Source organism: Piliocolobus tephrosceles, chromosome 16 (assembly GCF_002776525.5).
Source record: "Piliocolobus tephrosceles isolate RC106 chromosome 16, ASM277652v3, whole genome shotgun sequence".
Lineage (NCBI taxonomy): Eukaryota > Metazoa > Chordata > Mammalia > Primates > Cercopithecidae > Piliocolobus > Piliocolobus tephrosceles.
In genome coordinates this window covers 12,529,413-12,552,818 of record NC_045449.1, presented here as the reverse complement: position 1 = coordinate 12,552,818, position 23,406 = coordinate 12,529,413, and the positions used below count along the sequence as shown (strand labels likewise).

Sequence of the window (23,406 nt, the reverse complement as noted above, 5' to 3'; positions counted from 1 at the left end):
GATCCAGTATCTTGTAGAGAATAGGTGGAGACCTCACACTAGAGGCATCTGTGGGAAGGGGGAGCCAGGCCAGGGCACCATGACATCACTCCGCATTTTAATTATCAGCAGGTATGCTGGAGCCAGCTCCCACTGGTTTGTGAGATTCAACTACTTCAGTCTCTGTGAATCTGTGTTCCCGAGTCTGTGTTCAGTGACGCCACATTGCTAACTGAAAATAGATGGTGGTGGGAGTATTTACACCACTGAAATTGGCAAACACTACAAATCATGGCTCCCCCCTCCGCCACTGACTGATGTTTGTTAAACATTTACCAGCATATGACTGCTCATAGAAAACATACTTAGCTTTCCATTTTCCTGTGTCCAATGTCTAAATATGTCTTGAGAAAAATTTGTGCTGAAGTTGAAGCTTGATTTTGGTATTTTTGATGCTTCCTCCCTGTTCTGGGCTGCATTGTGCCCCCTCTCCGAATTCACATGTTGAAGTCTTAACCCCCGGTACATCAGAATATGACTGTATTTGGAGACAGGGCGTTTAAAGAGGTAATGAAGTTAAATGAAACTGTTAAGGTCATTGTATTAAGTCCCTACTCCAACCTGACTGGTGTCCTTATAAGAAGAGGGAATTTGGACATACAGAGTCACCAGGGTTGCACATCCACAGAGGAAAGACCATGTGAGGACACAGTGAGAAGGTGACCATCTGCAAGCCAAGGACAGAGGCCTCAGGAGATACCAATCCTATGATGCCTTGATTTTGCATTTGAAGCCTCCAGAACGATGAGAAAACAAATTTGTTTTTTGAGTCACCCAGTCTGCGATACTTTATTATGGCAACCCTAGCAAACTAATATACCCCTCTAATGATTCTGATGATTCAGTATCTTCTCATTTTCCACCTTCCCCCTTTTCCCACTAGAATGTCAATCAGGGACTTTTCTAATTCTTTACAGAATGGCATAGAATCAGGAAATGAAACTACATCCTATTTATCAACTTGCATGTTTAGTGATGGGGTTAAAGATCCCATGCTCGGCCGGGCGCGGTGGCTCACGCCTGTAATCCCAGCACTTTGGGAGGCGAGACGGCTGGATCACGAGGTCAGGAGATCGAGACCATCCTGCCCAACACGGTGAAACCCCGTCTCTACTAAAAATACAAAAAAATTAGCTGGGTGTAGTGGCGGGCACCTGTAGTCCCAGCTACTCGGGAGGCTGAAGCAGGAGAATGGCATGAACCTGGGAGGCAGAGCTTGCAGTGAGCCGAGATCACGCCACTGCACTCCAGCCTGGGTGACTGAGGGAGACTCTGTCTCAAAAAAAAAAAAAGATCCCATGCTCAAGGGCCAGGTCAGCTGTTTCATGCTGCAAAACTGCTGATCCCTCTCCCCCGCTGTCTTCCCACACTTGCTCCCGGAGTCTTGTGTTCATGGAGAGTGAGGCAGGTGAGAGAATGGAGCAGTGTGAAGAATCACACACAGGTGCAAATACAAGTCAAGGGTGAAGGGCTCAAAGATGACGGACAGACAGAGTTAAATTCATATAAGGAACAAAAGAACTTTTTTGGCCACAAAGAACCGCCTTTGTCCAAAACATACTATCTTAGAAAACTATGACATCATGGACTGAGGGCTGTTCACAGATGAAATTCTGAAATTGGCATCTTTAATTCCAAAAACATCCCCAGTTGATTCAACTCCTTATCAGGTTCCCACCTAAATATGTCAAATGTACCTCACTCTGCATAAAAGGCCACTGGATGAAGCAACTTCAATTTTTCATGAAGAATTATAATTCAAGCAGACCTCTTGATTATGTTTGATACCAGGCTTACAATTGATTTTTCAATGGTTGATAAAATTGTGATTATGTAAGAACACTTTGTATGGAAAGAATGTCTTTAATATGGCTAAATAAATATTTGTCTCACTAACTTATACTTGGCTCGGTTTGTGATCATAGAGATTTTCTGAGGTAACATGCTCTGTGAGATAAAAGGATGATTTATAACACTGGACTTACTCAAATACATGCATGGTAGCACAATACATAAGAGATTAATTCCTCCAGCAACTGCTTACCGAAGCCCTGTTGTCTGCTAGACACTAAGGATGCACAGATGAATGAGATACAGCTTCTGTTCTAAAGCAGTTACAAGGCATATGAATGGTTCCTTATAGTAAAGCAGGTTCTAACAGCTCTACCATTACATGCTGTGTACACTTGGAGAAGCTATTTTACCTCCTTGAGCCTCAATTTCCTTATCTATAAAATGGGGTTACTAAATCTTGTCTGATCATTCCTAAATCTCTGCTAAGGTCAAATAAATGACAGTTAAAGAACATGCTAATGGCAAACTTTTGGCCTTCTCAGGTCTCATCTTAAAGGTAGAAACATGGATGCTCATTGGTTTGTCTGTTCTGGGCAGAATGATCCTCCTCTTTGCATTGGCTGGGCAACTTTGGTGAACCTCGGTCACTCAAGCTTCATTTCCTGCTTCTTTCCTTTCACACATTCCCTGCCTGCTATGTCACAATTTCCACTCTTACATTTGATTGTGGGACAGAAGAGTATAGGTTTTGAGTTTGAGGGGCAGGAAGGATAGATTTTACTTTCCTTTCCATGCTAATTTATTGATTTCTCTTCCATCTATTGCATTTGTTTACAAGGCAGATACTTTAGAGACCCGCCAGTAAATCACCAAATCAATAAATCTAATCAATAAATCACTCAACAGGAGCCAGATTCAGTCATAGGGACTGAATCTGACCATTCGTTTGCATTGAGCCACAGGAACAAAACCATCCATTTGCATTGAGGCTTTTCCAGGCCAGATGCTTCTATGCACACCATGAATTCTCACAGTAATTGAATTTTGCAGTTGAGAAAAAACCAAGAGAGTTTAAGTAATGTATCCACAATCACACAGGTCGGCCTGCCCCCATGGTTCAGCTCCGTCTACTCTGCACAAATTGCCTCTCCACTGTCTCCAGGTTCCTAATGAGTTGTCAGAAGACAGGTATTTATGGAAGCCCAGCTTCTGGGCTTAGAACAAACTTGCCCATCTACCATTTTCTGTCTCTCATAATTGGGTCCATACTTTGAATTATATGCAAACATCTCTTTGTCTCAGCTATTGACCATTACTGACTTAGGAGCTGTCTGAAATTAAAATCAGAAAGGATAATTTATATTGAAAAAAGGGGAAGCTAAGGGGGACTAGATTCTGAATTCCATTTCTCTACTACTTTGCCATGTGATCTTGGCCAAGACACCTCACAACCCGATCTTAATTCCTCATCAGTAAAAAGAGGAGGGTTGAGTTGGGTTTTACATTAGAGAGCGGTGGAGAGTCAGCCGGAGCCCAGGTGCCCTATTTCCACCCCAAGTCTTTCATCAGTGGCTCTGTAGACCGTACACAGCCCTTTTATTGGAGGGGAGAAAAGAGATCAAGTTGGCACTCTTCTTAGTTCCCTTCTGCCCATTAGTTGGCACACCCTCAGCGAATAAAAATGCCTTTTCGTGTAACTCTAATCAAAACACACGTTGAAAGGGGTGCCCGTTGCCAAAAATTTATATTTATCCCAAGAAAAATTAGAAACTATTTTTGGATTATCTGCACATGACTTGCCTGCCCGGCTGCAGAGAAACAGAAATTACTTGTATGCAGACCCCTGTGCTGCTCAGGACACGTGTCACGAAACACGTGTCGCATCTCGCCCTGCAATTCTGCCTGTGGAAATGAACATTCTACGCACCTGCTTGCCTCCCTGGTAATTCCAAATTGTGAGAAGATTAAGGGTATGGGAAGCACTCAGATCTATGTTTGAATTCCTGTTTCCCATGCTTCCCAGCTCTTGAAGCTTTGGGCAAGTTATTTCACTTTTCTGAGCCTCAGTTTACTCATATGTAAAACGGGTATGAAAATGCCGAATTTCAAGGTCGTTGTGAGGATTAATTGGAATAAAGCCTTGTTATTTGGTTGTCCCTCAACGACTGCTATGTTTTTTTCCCCAGATTTGGTATTGGCCTAGAAATAAAAGGTCTTAATGTACATTTAAGATGACTAGAGGGCCGAGGCAGAAGGATCACCTGAGGTCAGGGGTTTGAGACCAGCCTGACCAACACAGTGAATCCCCATTTCTGCTAAAAATACAAAAATTAGTCGAGTGTGGTGGTGGGCACTTGTAATTCCAGCTACTTGGGAGGCTGAGGCAGGAGAATCAGTTGAACCTCGGAGGTGGAGGTCACAGTGAGCAGAGATCACACCACTGGACTGCAGTTTGGGTGACACAGTGAGACTCTGTCTGAAGAAGAAGAAAGAAGGAAGTAGGAAGAAGAAGAATGAGGAGGAGGAGGAAGAGAAGGAGAAGAAGGAGGAGGAGGAGGAGGAGGAGGAGGAGAAGGAGCAGGAGGAGGAGAAGAAGGAGAAGACTAGAGAAATTAGAGAAACACACATACGTTTACCTGATCCTCAACATGCTTTGGCCAGGGAGAACTTACTCTGAAGAGGGAAATGCTATAGACAGCAGGCTGCAGAGCTGGAACTCAAATTCAAATGGCCTGTGAGTCAGGCATGTGCCGTAGATGCTGAGAGCAGCATGAGGTGATGGAAATGCAGCTTAGTGTGGAATGCATATGTTATCTACAAGTATTCAGAGTTGAAAATTTCAAAACACTCTGTCAGTGCTGCAACCATGTGGATAGGATGAATGAGGCCCTTAGAGGTCCAATTTGTAACTCCTGCTCCAGAAGAACATGCTACTCCATTCCTTCAAAAGCTGTCTAAAAAAATGAAAATGAAAAAAAAATCACCTCCCCTGGAACTTGTCCTTTCTTTCTTTATTCATAGCTATTGGACTTTCTTGGTGCAGGCATTCATTTACAAGCATTTGTTAAACACTTATCTTGCACAAAACATTGCAGAATAGCAAAAGAAACTATCAACAGAGTAAACAGACATCCTACAGAATGGGAGAAAAATGTTGCAAACTATGCATCTGACAAAAGTCTAATATCCAGCATCTATAATGAACTTAAATAAATTTACAAGAAAAAAAAAAAAAACAACCACATAAAGAAGTGGGCAAAGGACATGAACACTTTTCAAAAGAAGACATACATGTGGCTGAAATCACAGGAGAAAAAGCTCAGCATCACTGGTCATTAGAGAAATGCAAAACTACAATAAGATACCATCTAACGCCAGTCAGAATGGCTATTACTAAAAAGTCAAAAAATAACAGGCACTGGTGAGGTTCTGGAGAAAAAGGAATACTTAGACACTGTTGGTGGGAGTGTAAATTAGTTCAGCCACTGTGGAAGACAGTGTGGTGATCCCTCAGATACCTATAGACAGAAATGCCATTCGACCCAGCAATCCCATTACTGGGTATATGCCCAAAGGAATATAAATAATTCCATGATAAAGATACCTACACATGTATGTTCACTGCAGCACTATTCACAATAGCAAAGAAATTGAATCAACCTAAATGCCCATTGATGGTAGACTGGATAAAGCAAATTTGGTACATATACAGCATGGAATACTATGCAGCCGTAAAAAAGGACAAGAACATGTCCTTTGCAGGGACATGGATGAAGCTGGAGCCCATCATCCTTTGCAAACTAATGTAGGGACAGAAAACCAGATACCATGTGTTCTCACTTATAAGTGGGAGCTAAATGATGAGAACACATGGACACATAGAGGGGTACAACACATACTGGGGCCTTTTGGAAGGTGGAGGGTGGGAGAAGAAAGAGGCAACTAATGGGTACTAGGCTTAATACCTGGGCGATGAAATAATCTGTACAACAAACCCCCATGACACAAGTTTACCTATGGAACAAACCTGCACTTGTACCCCTAAACTTAAAAGTTAAAACAAAAAACATTGTGGAAAAGATAGAAATGAAAAAATATACAACAATATGGATGCAGGCAACTGAATCTAGAGGCAAAGCATCTAGAACCAAAAATAGCATTTTAAGCTATGGAAATATAAAGAGATGGCTTCTGACCGGGGTGAGGCGAGATGCTGGTGTAGGAGGGACGAAGATTAATTAATAGTTAAGGTGTCATATGAGCCCTCACGGGTTTTGACAGGCAGCCAAGGAGGGGTGATGAGGACATCCTTCATAAGTGATGGTTCTGGGTTTTGCTTGTCTCTTACATGTACGTTTCTTCTCTTTGGTCTATTGTCATGTTGGAAGCCCCATGAAGGGGGTCCTCTATTTGGCTTTTCTGGTTCCCTCAACGTTCCTTAACACCTATCTTAGTTTCTTGCTATGTAAGAATCTTTGTCTGGACATTGAGAAAATGAGATGCCAGGTTTCCCTATCAGTGGGAAGCAAACAGTCTAAGGCATTTGGGGAACACAGATAAAGCTAGTGAGATTGGAGTTGCGACTGAACCAACCCGTGGATTCCTGAGACTGCAGCTGGTAGATAATGTCTCATTCCTGATAACGGTGCATGAGGATTTCCTCCTCAGCTGAAAGGAGAAGAATGACAGGCACACCAGTCCCTAATTGTCCCTAATCACTGATGTTTGCAAACAACTAAGAAGGAAGACCTCACGCATTACAGATCTTACCAGGAAGCCGTTAGTGAGATTATCAGCAGCCTAAGGATAAAGAGTGTTGATTTAACTGTAGGAGGATGGAGATCGGGAAACTCAGCAAAACCAACGAAAGGGGATCTCCGTCCTTCTCCCGAGGCTTCTTGTCTTGTAGTGACAGGTCATGGTGCTTTTCACTTTAGCCTGTTTAGGGGCTCCAGGAAAGGCAAAGCTGAAACACAGGAAGGGATAATACAATTTCCTGAACACCTGTTATTTGCTACAAACCACTAAATGGAGTTCTTTGCCTGGGATAGCTCATTGACTCCTCTTAGCGCTCCAGGATTAAATGAGAGAGAGGAATTGCTTTTCTCATTTGACAATACAGGAAAACTGAGATTCAGAAACTGCATTTAGCTTTGTCTAAAACATAAACTTTCTAAACTACCAAGTCATCTCCCCGTCTTCGGCGGGGGCCTCTAGAAAACCGACTCTGCCAATGTTGGGTTTCGGGGTAGGAGGCTTTCTGGGTAATGGCTCGGAAATAATTCCTACAAAGGAGTGAGGAAAGCAGGATAGAGCACGAGGAGAAGTTAAACTGTGATGTGTTTCCCATCGAGGTCTCAGCAGATTCAAGCAGAGTAAGACATGTTAGGCACTGGCCTCAGGGCAAAATTTCAGGGGTGCCAGAAAACTCAGTAATCAAGACACATATTTTAATGCAGTATGCAAACATTTAAACTAATGTAGAAAACATTCATGATGATCAAAGAACCAAAATTTCAAATAAAAGGCAAAATCCAACCCTGTATTTACATGGCTGACCTCACTTGCCCCGCCCTAATCGCCACCCTGTCAGGGTTTGCCTTTACAACATTTTTAAAAAATTTATGATTATATTTTTTTAGAGACAGGATCTCACTCTGTTGCTCAGGCTGGAGTGCAATGATGAGATCACAGCTCACTGCAGCCTAGAACTCCTGAGCTCAAGCCATGCTCCAACTGAGTAGCTGGAACTACAGGCACACTCCACCATGCCCAGCCAATTTTTGATTTGATTTGATTTTTTTCATTTGTAGCGATGGAGTCTCACTATGTTGCCCAGGCTGGTTTCAAACACCTGTTCTCAAGCCATGTCCCCTCCTTGGTCTCCAAAGATGCAGGGATTGCGGGAGAAAGCCACCATGCCCACAGCCCTATAAAATATTTTGGGCTGGGCATGGTGGCTCACGCCTGTAATCCCAGCACTTTGGGAAGCCGAGGTGGGCAGATCACGAGGTCAGGAGATCGAGACCATCTTGGCCAACATGGTGAAACCCCGTCTATGCTAAAAATACAAAAAATAGCTGGGCATGGTGGTGCGTGCCTGTAATCCCAGCTACTCAGGAGGCTGAGGCAGGAGAATCGCTTGAACTAGGGAATCGGAGGTTGCAATGGGCGGAGATCACGTCACTGTGCTCCAGCCTGGCAACAGAGTGAGACTCTGTCTCACACACACACACACACACACACAAAATTGTAATACTTTATTATAAACTTTTTGCATTAAGCTTTTAAAATATTGATTTAAATATTTGTGTTGTTTATCGAAGTTTTTTGGTTCTCCCTTAAATTTCACATCTCAGTCAAGTTCTTCACTTGCCTCACCCTAGTTCTTCTGACCTTGAATCCTAGGGAACTCTTCCTTCAGAGTTGTCCTGCCTTAAGGAGATGAGATCAGGCCTTGTTTTTCTCCCATCCCCAGAACCAGTTATTGGATAGATGTGCGCCTAGGAAGAAGATATAAGCTTGGGTGATTCCCATTAGCTGAGAGCAAATCTCTGAATAGGGTTCAGCTGAGAGCCGGAAGCCCCCAACACCCCCAGAAGCTGGTCAGCTCTGGGAGTTACAGCCTTGTATCCACTACATTTCCTAATGCAACAAACCTCAAATCCACGGCTTTCCCTGCTGTCCCCTTCTCTGAACTAGGGGCAAATCTTGTCATTAGGTTAGAACTCCTATGGCGGGAAATCTGCTTGGAGTGTATTGTTTACAAAATAAACATTTCCAATATCATGTGGTTTTATCAAGGAGGATATTCAGGGTTGGAACTATTTATGCGTCAATTCAAGAGTTGTGTGCTGTTATTTCCATCTGCAAAGGTCATTCTACTAAGGCTAGAACTTAAACCCCAGGGAGTTTCTTGGCTTAGTGAAGACTTCTAGTTTTCAACAGAGATGAGACCAGGAGTGTCTGAATTCATTCACCATTAGCCTCCAACTCCACCACACATGTGTCCTCTGATAAGTGCCTCAATTACATGTGACTTTCTGCATGTTCTCTCATAGTAGATGTCTGTCGAACCCCTGGATGCTGACATTGAGGCTGAGACATGTTCATCTTGCTGCATTCTACGTGGGACTCCATCAGCTTGGAACGAAAATGAGATGAATTGGTGAGAAACAGGCCAGAGGTGCTCTTGCAGGTGCCATGGTCAGCGGAAAAACAATACTTTGGCTTGGCCATTGGAGACCGTGTCATCAAGGGCGTCAGACCCAATAGGGACAGGACTTGAGATCTCATAGGTCAGGGGATTTAGGCAGGGGTTATGCCTGGAGGAGGGGTGAGCAGCCAAGCTGGGCATTCAGAAATGCTTCAATAAGAGCTTACAGGCATGAGGAGAGGCATAGAAAGTACAGAGAACGGATTTGAGCAGTGGGGATCTGAGGACTCTAAATGGGATTTGGAACAGGGGTTCTGGTGGACAGGAGAGGTTGGCTATCCCAGTCCCTCAGTCACAACTGCCATCACATTGTCTTTAAGGACACAGACTCTGAAGCCTGACTGCTTCAGTCTGAATTCCAGTTTCTCTACATACTTGCTGTGTTGACCTTGGATAAGTTACTTAACCTCTCTGTGCTTTACTTCTTCAGAGAAGGCAATAATACGGGTTTTGTGAATTCTCATAATGTAAAAGAGTTAATAAGTGTAAAGCACTTAAAACAGTGCCTGGCACACAGAAAGTGCTGATTTTTTTTTTCTTTTTGAGACAGAGTTTTGCTCTTGTTGCCCAGGCTGGAGTGCAGTGGCGCGATCTCAGCTCCCCGCAATCTCTGTCTCCTGGGTTCAAGCGATTCTCCTGCCTCAGCCTCCCGAGTAGCTGGGATTACAGGCATGTGCCACCATGCCTGGCTAATTTTGTATTTTTAGTAGAGACGGGGTTTCTCCATGTTGATCAGGCTAGTCTCGAACTCCCAACCTCAGGGGATCTGCCCACTTCGGCCTCCCAGAGTGCTGGGATTACAGGTGTGAGCCACTGCACCTGGCCTGGTTATTTTTTTTTTTTCAGACATCTTGTCAACTCTTCCTTTACCTGTCCTCTCCCCTACTTACCTTCTCCCTTTCTTTCTTTCCTTCTTTTTTTTCTCTTTTTTCCTTAACAGATCCTCATGTGACGCTGACATATGTATATTAATTTGTTATCCAAAACGTGGTACCCTTTGTGTTTAATTTAAAATCAGGTAAAGGAAGTTCTATTTCAATTGCTCCTTTCTGGTTCTCAAGTGAGATTTTCCCACGGCTATGAGGCTCCAAATAGAAAACCTGTTTCCTACCCTTGACCTCTATGCTCATTACCTCATCATTAAGCCTCTATTAGCTTTTCCTGGACCCTAATGTTACCTAGATTAGATTTAACGTGGCATGGTCAAGTACACAGGGAACCATTCAGGCCATCAGAAAGCTTTCTCCGTTTCATGAGAAATCTTGAATTCATTTTGAGATGACTTCAGGAGAGTGCAGAGATGTTCTTTTTTTAAAAAGTTATTTTTGCCTGTGGAACACACCATTTCCACAAATAATGAGTCTCATCCAAAACGCCGCTGTGGGCAGGCAGACTCACGGCTCGTGGGACAGTAACTCTTTCCTTCCCCGCTCCTCCACTCTCTCATGGCCGGCTCCATCAGCATGGAAGAGAAAATTCACCAGCTCTGGAGAGTCGTCTCAGAGATACACAGATTTAAAATATGCAAGACAGCATTGCAAAGTTAAAAATCAGTAAAATCTCGCAAGGGGAACCGAATGGACAGTTTTTTAGTATCTCCTTACTGTTGAGGGTAGAGATAGGAAATTAATAGAGAACCGCATAAAGTAGCTCGACGCAAAAACAACTTGTGAAAAGTGGTGCTAGATTCAGATAAGCCTGAGAATGGAAGTTGTTTTCCTTCTACAGAAAGTCAGAAGCATGAAACAGCTCCCATGAAAGAGAAGACAGCATTTGTACTCAGGATATGAACAAGGCCCACATATTGAATACAGTTGCGGCACTGGAATCTGCACAGACAAAAGAGAAAGAGATGGATCAAAGTTCAATGAATTAGAATTGTTTAGTTTGAAGCATAAACATTCCACAACTTCAGGCGCTGCAATTAATATTTACCCCAAATTAAGCAAAAGACTGATCTTATTCAGAAGAGAAGTAGATCTGTGAATAATGCAAAATTGGCAGCCAAAAGGAGAGGCTCTATCTGTTCATTCGTCTATATCTGGAACGTCAATGTGAGCTTCAGAGAATTCACAGACAAGTAGGGAGAAAGCTTTACAGAAAAGACAGATGTGGTGCTGGGATAATAAGTCTAAGCAGGAGTTTACCAGGTAGACAAGGTGTTCTGTCTACCCAGGACGCCTCCTCTCCTTGTCCCCTGGCAGATAGGGAGGAAACAGGCAACCTTCTTGTTTCCTCTTTAGGAGATCTGCATTGGCTGAAATATAGAATGTTATGGCAGCAATTTTAAGAACCACAGGCCACTCTGGGACTCTCATGAGCATCCTGCTCCCAAAGCAAACACACAAATACACATAACTTAACACACGATTTCAGGAGGTTCCTAAACCTGTTTGTAAGCATGAGGTTGTACGGCTCTAGGCTTAAGAGGAGGAGGCGGAGAAGACCAGAATGGAAACACCTTCCCGTTAACTGAATCAACAACCTGCCTACTGAAGCCATTGTGGTAGATAACTCTAGTGCCGTGTTATTGGTAGTTTGTGTAGATCAAAGTTTAAGTTAACAGCTCCGTGCCTGGTACATAGTTCCTCCCATAGTGTATAAATAACAGGCACAGTTATTCTCAAATAAGCCCTTTATTTTGATTATTATATATTTTGGTATAAAGAACCCCTTATTTTGTGTTAAAATGGAAAGAAACAGTTAAAGCCAGAAGACCCACTTCACATTATCAGTCAAGATCTTGGAACCTGCCAGGAATCTTTCATGCTGCCAGGAAAAAGCAGCCCTCTTATAGAATAGTGTCTGAATACGGCTCAGTTGTGTTGGTGGCACCTTCTCTATAAACATTTATCGTATAGCATCACGGGGAAAGCTGCCAGCACAGGACTACCTTTTGTGGCAAAGCTGCTTCCTCATGGGAGGGGCAGTTACTAAGTTTGGGAGACATTTCTTGAAATTAACAGATTTTGGACAAGTCACGGAAACGGTACTGTAGAAATGCAACTTCAAGAAGAATTTTACTACCTCTAACTCCTCCTAACTTCTGCCCTCCCAGCCAGACTGTTACCCCTTGAACTCTTCTATATAGAATTATGGAGACCTTAGGATCTCTGGTGATGAATGCTGAAAGCATGTCAGAGCGAGCGTGGGTTCTCTGGAAAACTAGTGGTTTTCTTACTTTCCTGCAAAAGTAAATTTAGGAAAATGTATCATTATTAGATTTATAACAGGGACTTTTTTTTTCTTATTTATTTCTGGAGAAAGTGCAGGAAGATACTCTTACCTACCATTTTAAGGTTTTTTTTTGCTTTGTTTTGTTTTTGTTTTTGTTTTTTTTTTAAACGGAGTCTCTCTCTGTCGCCCAGGCTAGAGTAAGGTGGTGTGATCTCTGCTCACTGCAACCTCCGCCTCCCGGGTTCAAGCAATTCTCCTGTCTCAGCCTCCTGAGTAGCTGGGACTACAGATGCCCACCACCATGCCTGGCTAATTTTTGTATTTTTAGTACAGATGGGGTTTCACCATATTGATCAGGCTGGTCTTGAACTCCTGATTTCAGGTGATCCACCCGCCTTGGCTTCCCAAAGTGCTGGGATTACAGGCGTAAGCCACTGTGCCCGGCCCATTTTAAGGTTTAAATACTTACCATTTATTATAGTTGATGGAAAACAGCATTCTCTTTAAACTTCTGGATTATTTTTTTTACACCCAATGGTGAGCAAATGTTCGTAAAGGCTTTACCAGAGTGAAGTGATGGATTGAGGCAAGCAGGCACCTCCGAAAGACATGAAAAGACTCAGTGGGCACAGTTGCTATTTGGGAAAGAGACCGATGGGTACTTTTGGAAATTAGCAGCTCCCCGTCTTTTTTGGGCTGGTAATTGCTATGTGACCAAGCTCTGGCCAATGAGCTGTAACGGAAGCATTGTGTGGGGCTTCTATAAATCTCTTTAAAGTAGAGGAGACCACACTTTCCCTCCTTTTCTCTTTCCTCCTACTTGAAGTGTGCCATTCCGATAGACAGCCTTGATAGAGAATAGCTATGTAGGACCATGAAGCAACCTGGAGAATGGAAGCCACATGCTCAAGTTGGCAGAGGATACAGTTTAGAGCCTGGGTCCCTGATGACTCTTTGGTGTCACCATACCAGACATCACACCAGCCACAGGCTGCCTGCCTCTGGACTCTTTTTATGATTAGGCCACTACTAGGAGAGTTTTTTAGTTTAGCAGCAAAATCTAATTCTAATTAATAGACTCTTACGGGAACAATCACTCCAACTCTAAATTTTTATGGAAATAATCACCTATGGCTTATCTTCCTGTTTGGTAACTGTCTGAGCATTCCAGTCATGTTGTGGCATTGGGATCATGGGGTCATCAGCCTAATGGAAAGTTCCAGTTGACACAGTTTAGGAATAGCTCTGATGCAGCTTCCGTAAGACTTAAGAGAATCTCCAGGGCTCTGTCTTTGAGCTGCCATTGGCCAATCTTCTGTCTTTACCTGGCCTGTTGAATAACGGATATACACAGCCTAGCTCCTCCCTCTGCTATAAATATTCTAGACATGAGAAGCATCAGGCCATTTTTCTTTCAATTATTCCGTGACTCTTACGGCTATTTGACTTTTCTGCGTCGAAAAACAAACATAGAACATTAGGATGAAGCCAGGTCTGCCACAAATGCAAAAAAAATTTTTTTTTCTCTTCCCTTGAATGTTTTCCTAGTGACTCCTTTTGGAATGTTATTTTGAACTTACAAACGTTCTTTTAAAAAAAACTTTGTATATTTCTTTTAAGCATCCCTTGAGAAAGTCAGATTTAAACTTAGCAAACTCATTGGCTTTTTAAAAGCACGTTCTTAAAATAGTTGATGTAAATCTTGGTGGGAAATCTTTAGGTGCCCCGAATGGACAGAAATAGAAATGTTAATGGAAATGCCATTTGTGAAGACATTGGTGACGGCTCCATTCAGATGGACCCAATCAGGAAAGACAGGAGTTTGCAAACCATTCCAGTGTGAGTTCGACTTTAGGAGCCCCAGAGGGGGAAAAAAAATAAGAAGCCAGTGAAAGAAAGAAAGAGAGCAGGCGATTATAATGTTGTTTGGACAGGACAAACTCCTAGGTATGCATATGTTAACACATTACAAAAGTCACAGTTATTTTCTAACCCTTTTATGGAGCAACTTCATCTTTCAAAGATTACAAATATTATTAAATGAATCACTCTGGTAGGTCTGCAAGACTTGGCATGACGTCAGCTGTTTTGCCGTAGGTCAACAGGAGAGTGAGGTCGCAGAAGGTCCAAGCTACACAGAAAGCTGGTGGCAAAGGCCTCTGGGTGCTTGGCTTTACAGACTGAGGACTCTGAGGGTCAGATGTTTAGAAATGTGCTTAGTCACATGTGTGGCTCATAGTAAATCTAGGCAGTGCCAGCACAGAGGTGTGGCTTGGTGATGGTGCTGTGAGGCGACAGTACAGCAGGAGTTTTATCTCCCCCAATTCTATTCCAGACATCCCACAAATCGCCCCCCAAAATAAATCGTATTTATGAAGAGTTGAGTTTTCCTTAGTGTTATTTTAAGGATGATTAAAAGTATCTGTAGAAATACAATTCTGAGACCGGGTGTGGTGGTGGCTCATGCCTGTAATCCCAGCACTTTGGGAGGCCGAGGCAGGCGGATCACCTGAGGTCGGGAGTTCAAGACCAGCCTGACCAACATGGTGAAACCCCGTCTCTACTAAAAATACATAATTAGCTGGGTGTGGTGGTGTGTGCCTGAACCCAGGAGGCAGAGGTTGCAGTGAGCCAAGATCATGCCATTGCACTGCAGCCTGGGCAACAAGAACAAAACTCCATGTCAAAGAAAAAAAATGAAATACAATTTTGATTCATCCCCTACCACTCTCAGTTTCTCAGTATTTCTCTCCTTCTCTTCAAACCAGAAGACTTCCGTTTCTCTATAATTCCGCCACCGCCATTAAGTATTCCATATCTACCAGGATTCCCAGCCCACAGGTTTTTATGTGATAGTGCCTTGCTATATTTATTGCAATATTCATTGAAAGGCTTCAGTCTTTAATGGCACCAGACAGATTTTTAGCACATTAATAAATGTGGTTTAGGCCAAGCACGGTGGCTCATGCCTGCAATCTCAACATTTTGGAAAGCTGAGGTGGGAGGATTGCTTGAGGCCACTTCAAGACTAGCCTGGACAACGTGGAGAGAGACTCCCATCTCTACCAAAAATTAGCCAGCATGGTGGCTGAGGCCTGTAGTCTCAGCTACTCAAGAGGCCAGGCAGGAGGATCTCTTGAGCTCAGAGTTCAAGGTTACAGTGAGCTGTGATCGTACCATTGCACTACAGCCAAGGCAGCAGAACAAGACCCTGTCTCTAAAAATAAAAATATGAATAAAATAAATGTTGCGGTTTAGAGTTATAGATCCCACCATAAGTCTGGGCACTCTAGTCATGGTGACTATACCTCCTCATCTGCCCTGTTGGACCACTGCTATTATTATTATTACTGTCCTTTTTCATTGGAGAAAGTGTCCTAAGGCCGGGTGCAGTGGCTTATGCCTGTAATCCCAGCACTTTGGGAGGCCAAGGAGATCACTTGAGGTCAGGAGTTTGGCCTGGCCAACATGGCAAAACCTCGTCTCTACTAAAAATACAAAAATTAGCCAAGTGTGGTGGGGTGTGCCTGTAGTCCCAGCTACTCCAGACCCTGAGGCAAGAGAATCACTTGGACCTGGAAAACAGAGGTTGCAGTGAGAGCCGAGATGGCGCCACTGAGCTCCAGTGTGGGTGACAAAGCAAGACTCTGTCTCAAAAAAAAAAAAAAGTGTCTAAGTTTGCATGATAAATTATAGGCTGTCCCACAGCCAGGGGACAAAGAATGCCAGGCTTTGGAGTCCAGAGGTTGGAGTGGAGTATGATGTACCCACGTCCATTGCTGGGGAAGGCCAGTTGGTGTCGGCCATAGAGCCAGCTCCCTGTTATTAGAAAGGTAGATCATCGGGTTCAAGACGCCTCCAAGTCAAGATTTTTCCTCTATCACATTGCAGACATGGTCCTTCAGGCTGGGACAGGGACCTGGCTTCGAGAAGCAGCCTATCCTGTGTGTAGCACTGACGGCAAGGGAGTTCTTTGTCAGACTGAGCTGAGTGCTACCTCCTGGAAGGGCAGAGGACATCTGCTCTGCCTTCCACCTGATGATACTTTAGATGGTAGTATGGGAGGCCAGAGGATGGAAAGATGCTATCTGACCGGAGGGCCAAGAGAGATCATTTGCTTCTCCTCTCTCTCCCCGATCTCTCCCAAGCGCAGTGAGGAGGTGCACTCCCCCCCCCGCCCCTCCCCCATATCTGTCAGCTGCATATCCCCATGCAGGGTGCCAGGTGCTCATCTTTACTGTTGGACGGTCAGTGAGGGCATGAGGCTGGGTCCATTGCCCGACTTGTTTTAGCTCCCAAATGGCAGGGCAAACACATATGCTAGTTAAAAGCATCCTGAACCTGTCAGGGCAGGTGTTATTATGCCCCCAGTCCCTTTTGTTCCTTGACTTAAAAATCCATAGGCACTGGATAAACTTCAAAGCAGCTGTCTGGAACCTCCTTCCTCAGCGGACTCCAGAAATGCCTTTGGGGGCTCCTTTTCTTTTCTCTTTTTTTTCTTTTTTCTTTCTTTTCTTTTCTTTCCTTTTCTTTTTTATTTTTGAGACAGGGTTTTGCTCTGTCACCCAGCCTGGAGTGCAGTGATGCAATCTCAGTTCACTGTAACCTCCACCTCCCGGGTTTAAGTGATTCTCCTGCTTCAGCCTCCCGAGTGGCTGGGATTACAGGCGCCCACCACCACGCCTGGCTAATTTTTGTTGGGGGATCATTTTCTAAGAGCCTCTGCTTCTCCCTGGGCACATGGATCCTCTTCTATGCATTTGTTTGGGCTGTGACTTACCACATGCTGTTGGCCATTCATTCAATACATACTTGCTGAGTGTGGAGTTTCCTGGTAAACAAGTAGGAGTATTCTCGACCTCATAGGGCTTTTTAAAAAAAAAAAATTGACAAATAAAAATGGCACAGTATTATGGCATACACATGATGTTTTGAAATCTGCATACGTTGTGAAATGGTTAAATGGAGCTCATTAGCATATGTATTGCCTCAGCTACTTACTATTTTTTTTGTGGTGAGAACACTGAAAATCTATTCTCCCAGGGATTTTCAAAAATACAATACATTGTTATTAACTATAGTCACTGTGTTTTACAATAGAACTCTTGAACTTATTCTTCCTAACTGAAATTTTACATCCTTCGATCAACAGCTTCCCACTCCGGCCTTCCCAGCTCTTGGTAACAGCTCTAACTTTTATGAATTTGACTTTTTTAGATTCCATATAGAAGTGAGATCATGTGCTGTTTGTCTTTTTGTGACTTGCTTATTTCACTCAGTCAAATGTCCTTCAGATCCATCCATGTTTCATCAATGACAATATTTCTTTCTTTCTTTTTAAAGACTGAACAGTATCTTTATGGGGCTTTAATTCAGGAGACATGTTGGAGTCAGGCCTCAGCAAACCACCTCTGGATTTTTCCTTTTCAACGCCCATTGAGAATTCTGTAGGGATCAGAGGAACTGAAAGACTAAACAGGGCTAACCCTAAATTAAAAAGCACAAGCTTTGTTTGCTTTACGACTTTTAACTAATGCAAATCATTAAGATAATTTAATAGAATTCAACCTGTCACTCTAACCAAATCTATTTTGGTTATTTTAAACCCTTCTTTCTTCTTATTTATTTCAGCCATACTGGGCACACACTTGGCATTTTGCTTTTTATATGCAGATGTCAGAGTGTGGGTATGGTAGGGACTTCCATATGCACGGATTTGGGAGCCTTTTTCCCCGACCTTCTCCCCTATACTCCGTGTCCTTCCTGCTCCCTGAAGGGGAGGGCCCACTTGAGACAGCTTTCAGCTCTTGGCCATTTGGCTCTTCTAGACTTTCTGTCCCTGACTGAGATTATTCAGCAGCGTACACACCTCTGTCTAACTTGCCTAAGAAAAAGCAAAGATAAGGACGCTTTCATCCATTTGCTTGGATTCTCTGAGTGGACTCTGGACAGTGCTGTTTGGGAGCCTACTTCTCATATCACTGCCGAAGGTGTCAGCTGTCCAGAAAACTGCCGAGAAAAAATAACACTGAGATTAGCTAAATGCAGATGGCCACCGTGAGCCCTTCTCCAGGGCACGGGTGCGGCGATGGCAAGCGACATCGGTCTGCCAGGTGGCGTTATATCTAGAAGTTGTGTTCTCATTGTTCTCTTTAGTGGTGCATATCACAGAGCTGGAGGGACACAGCTGGATAATCCTGGGTCCAGACTCAGAGCCTTAAGCTCCTTTTACTTATTTTTTTTTTTTTAATAACAAAGAGGAATCTCATGTTTTGCTCCAATGAACAACATAAAGGAGAAGTAGTGCATATTTTAGGAACTTTGTGTCCCGGATACCAAAAAGATTTTGTACCATCCTTAGAATAAGCAGATAGACGCCACCTCCCCAGCCCACAAGGTCACAGCTTTGAAGGTTATACGTGTGTTTGGATGTTTACGATCCCATTTCCAGGACCTTTGCTCTTTTTATTTCTCCTTTCCGGGAATACTCTTTCCTCACATCTTGGCAGCCTCCCTCTCTCATTCCATTCACGTCTCTGCTCGAGTGTCATCTTCACACAAGATCTCCCTGACTTCTTTATCTCAACAGCCTCTCTCTGCAACATAACTCCTATACTGTACTTTGCTGTCCAGTATTGAGCCCTTGATATGTGACCACTGCAAGTGAGGAACGGAATTCCTACTTGTACTTAACTGTAGCCAATTTAAATTTGAAAACTGAAGGAGTGTAAAATATTGCTCTGTTAAAACAACTCTATTGTTTGATGGAACTACATTTCTCTTTAACTGTGGAACATTTAGCTTCCAAACTGAGATATGCTGTAAGTGTAAAATGCATTTGAATTTCAAAGATTTTTAATGGATTTGGAAGATTAGGTAGGGAAAATGCAAAACATCTCGTTAATGTTTATATTTATTACATGTTGAAATGAATATATTTGGATATATTTGGTTACGTAAAATATACTATTAAATTAATTTTATTGCTTTCTTTTTACTTTTAATGTAACTGCTAGAAATTGAAATTTTCCATGGGATAGCATTGCTCTATACTTTGCCTTTTTATTACCTAACATTATATATTTAATAGATTCTATATTATACAATATAAATATTATGTATTATTTCTGTATTATCTGTTTGTTTCTCTAGAAGTCCTACTAGAGCCTTACATCTTTTAAGTACTAATATTGGAATGTCTTTGATTTATATAGAAGAAACATAGCACTTTCTCAGAACTCCAAGGGGAGGAAAATACACTAGATTTGGTCGCAAATAGTAAAAAAATATGAATAGGAGCTAGGCCTAGGTGTGGGTAAGAGACAGGTGATTGGATGTTTAGAATGAGCCAGATGATTCCTTGAGCCATTGTTCCAAATCTTTCGTTTAATATATAGGATATCTGAGGCTGAGTGCTTGACACTCTTCAGGACTCAACTCTTGGGAGGATGCTTCTTTTTCAAACTGAAATTATAGAAACACAGTGAAATTATTTGGTGGGTTGTAGCTGAGAAGAATTGCCCCTAAATAAATGACAGTGACGTCCGTGGTCACCCAGAGTCAAAGTTGCTGTGTATGCATACCTGCCCCTGTGTTTCATGAAAAGACAATGTTCTGGTCTTGTTTTATCTCTAGAGTCACACGCATCATGCCAAAAAAAAAAAAAAAAAAAAAAAAATCTTATTTGGAATAACTTAGGTAAAAGTAAGAAATAAGATACAATAATCCACTAGTGGAGGCCATGCAGAAGGCTGGCTGGAGACAGGCTAGAGTATGGTGATGCATTTGCTCAATGCTCACAATGATATACTCAGTGCTCACAATGATATACTGTTTAACAGGATGTGTCACAGTCTCTTTGGTATGAGCATAGAGTGATGGGAATTGCAAAATTCCAATCATGCTTTCATTCCATCCCTTCACTCAACAGGTATATTCTGAGTATCTTCCATGTGCAAGACATTGTTCTAGCTGCTGGAAATATTGCAGTGAAAAAACAAGATCCCACCATACAATCCAGAAGTTTCACTCCTTGGGCTTGAAAACTTAAGGTCCACACAAAAACCTGCACACAGATGTTTACAGCAGCTTTATTCATAATTGCCAAAACTTAGAAGCAGATGTCCTTCAGTAGATGAATAAATACATCAGTATATCTAGACAATAGAATATTATTCAGCATGGAAAAGGAATGAGCTATCAAGCAATGAAAAGCCGTGGAAGAGCCTCGGACGCATGTTGCAAAGAGAAAGAAGCCAATCTAAAAAGGTTGCCCACTACAATTCCAACCGTAAGACATTCTGGAGAAGCTGAAACTACGAAAACCGCAAAAAGATGAGTGGTTTCCTGGGGTTAGGGTGAAGAAGGGATGAATAGTCAGATCACAGAGATTTTAGGGCAGTGAAACTATTCTGTTGATACTTTAATGATGGATTCACATCATTGTACATAAAAAATGCAATACCAAGAGTGAACCCTAATGTAAACTAAGGATTCTGTGTGATAATGACATGTCAATGTAGGTTCATTAATTACAACAAAGGTACCAGTCTGATGGGAAATGTTGATGATAGGGGAGGCTGTACATGTGAAGCCGAGGAGAAGGCATATATATATATCTCCATATGTATCTATATATATCTTCACATATATATCCCCATATATATATCCCCACATATATATCCATATATATATATGGAGAGAGAGAGAGAGAGAGAGAGAGAGAGAGGAAATCTCTCTACCTTTCACTTATTTTTGCTGTTATCCTAACACTGCTGTAAAAAAAAAAAAAAAAGACCTTAGGAAAATAAAACAAATAAACAAAAAAGGTCTCTGTTTTCACAAAAAGCATATAAAGTGACCATCTTCCCAGTTGTACAAATGTTAGGTAAACATAAAGGCTGAGAGGAGAGAAGGCAGGGGGCATTCTGCTGGCATGGGAGCTCCGGATTCTGGTCCTTCCAGAGACAAGCTCTACTCGCCATTTCCTGCATTTCGCTTTTATGAGCTTCCGTGGCTTATGCTAATGAGATATGAGTGTCAGTCACTTGTCTGTGCTAGAATGCTGATGCCCGCGGATGCCACCAACTACTTTGTAAGTTTATCAAGAGCCTTAAATAAAATTATAAATGCAAAGTAACTAGCGTGATGACCAGCATACAAAAGGCTCTCAGAAAACGATAATGACAGTGATGATTTAAAATCTCTCAGAGTTCTCCAAATCATTCTCAAGCTAAAGATCCCAAAGCAACACACAGCTTTATGCAAATCTAGCCACTGCTAAGCATTTCAGAGGAACCTATATTGATTTGGGCTGCAAAAGAGCCTTTTTCTTTTTTTCGTTAAGAAAACAGAATGAAAGATGTAGAGTAAGTCTGAGTCATTCACCTGGTGTAAGCCAGGATTCACCAGGAACAGCTGGGACACACACACACACACACACACATACACACATTGAGCTCCATGTGCTCCCATCATAAAAAAATGTGTCAGAAGTCTGGCTTGTTCAATTTTTTTTTTTCCCTAAAAAACAGAACATTTTTTCCTCTTGCAAAATCTTTTGCAAAACTCAAAACATGAAACAGATAAAAGCAAAGCCCTCCATGCTGCAGTAGCACCCAGGACTCTAGCTTCTCTGCCCTTTGTGCTCCCGGGGAGTCTCTCTGGAGCTGCAGCACCCCTCAGAATGGATTTGGAAAACACTGTGGTAGGAGATGGGAGAGGACGGAAGGACACAGAGGCTTTAGTTTGGCAAACTTAGCTGTTGAGTAAGTGTCAGAGAGCTGGAGAACAAGTTGAGGCATTGCAGTGGAAACAAGCAGTGATGAAGTGGGGCATTAGCCCTTGGACTTGACCTGTTACGAACTCTCCCAGTGAGGAGGGGCAGAGGCAGGCAGAGCTGTCCCAGGAGCCTGAAGCAGATTTATTAATGGGATAGACAAGCCTGAAAGTTAGAAACTGAGCTTTATTACAGTTAAACGGCAGAACGTAGGCTTTTATTTAGATGTCTCTTGCCTTTTTCTTTTCACTTTCTAAAAATGACATGTAAGTTTCTATATTACCTACAATTTATAGAGCCCACACTCATACACTGTCTTTTGCTTTGGGGGGTTTGTATATACTGACTTTACATGGCACTGGATCATTTATACTTAACATGAAATTTAATTCATTCTACTTCTAAATAATTATATTTCTTTATATACTATACTAAATGATTTTTTAATGCCTGAAGAAGATCCAAACTTGTATTTCTGCTATGCCGTTCTGTCTCTCTCTTTTAAAAATTAAAACTTTTGTTATTGGAAATTTCAAATATATACAAACGATGAGAGAACAGTATAATGAACACTCATGTACTCATCATACACCTTCAACAGTTTGCAAATGGGCAGTCTGTTCCATGTATATTTCTACTTCCAGTCCCCTGGATTACTTTGAAGCAAATTTCAGACACATATTTCATCTCTGATTATAGTTAATTCTTGTAATTCATGGCAGTTATGTTTTTTAAAGTCACTGTGAACACTGAATTAGTGAATACTGAATCACTGCTCCTAGGGAAAATACCGGATTAGGTTCCTGAGAGCCTCTGGCCACAACATTTTTGTCAACTGATTAATACATAAACTTGTTTAATGCATGTTTCTGTTTAAAGACACCTTATTTATGTTGTTGATTCATTGACATTGAATTTACCGCCAACAGCACTATAACTAATGCCAGAATGAAGCTTACTGAACACACGCGTTTTCTCTGTAAGGCACACATAGCCTTCTTGTACTTAGGAACACTATGCAGGATTTCAGCACCATGCTTGTGAACCCCTTCCTTACACCGTAGTCAAAAATTAACTCAAGATGGATTAAAGACTTAAATGTAAAACCCCAAACCATAAAAACTCTAGAAGAAAACCTAGATAAACCTTGAGGACATAGTCGTGGGCAAAGGCTTCATGATGAAAATGCCAAAAACAACTGCAACAGAAGTCAAAATTGATAAATGGAATCTAATGAAACTAAAGAGCTTCTGCACAGCAAAAGAAACTATCATTATAGTGAACAAATAACCTACAGAATGGTAGAAAATTTTTGCAATCTACCCATCTGACAAAGGTCTAATATCCAGAATCTACAAGGAACTTAAACAAATCTACAAGAAAAAAACAAACAACCCCATTA

General features: G+C 42.2%; 1 long non-coding RNA gene across 2 annotated transcripts in view; it reads right to left on the bottom strand.

Annotated features, from left to right (window-relative positions):
- Positions 1-4,610: 4,610 nt before the first annotated feature.
- The window catches only part of LOC111523469, an 87,812-nt gene continuing 69,016 nt past the window's right edge, over positions 4,611-23,406 (bottom strand). For both annotated transcript variants that reach the window (XR_004228513.1, XR_002725532.2), the window contains one exon: positions 4,611-6,799. This is a non-coding gene — a long non-coding RNA (uncharacterized LOC111523469). The remainder of the gene's footprint in view (positions 6,800-23,406) is intronic.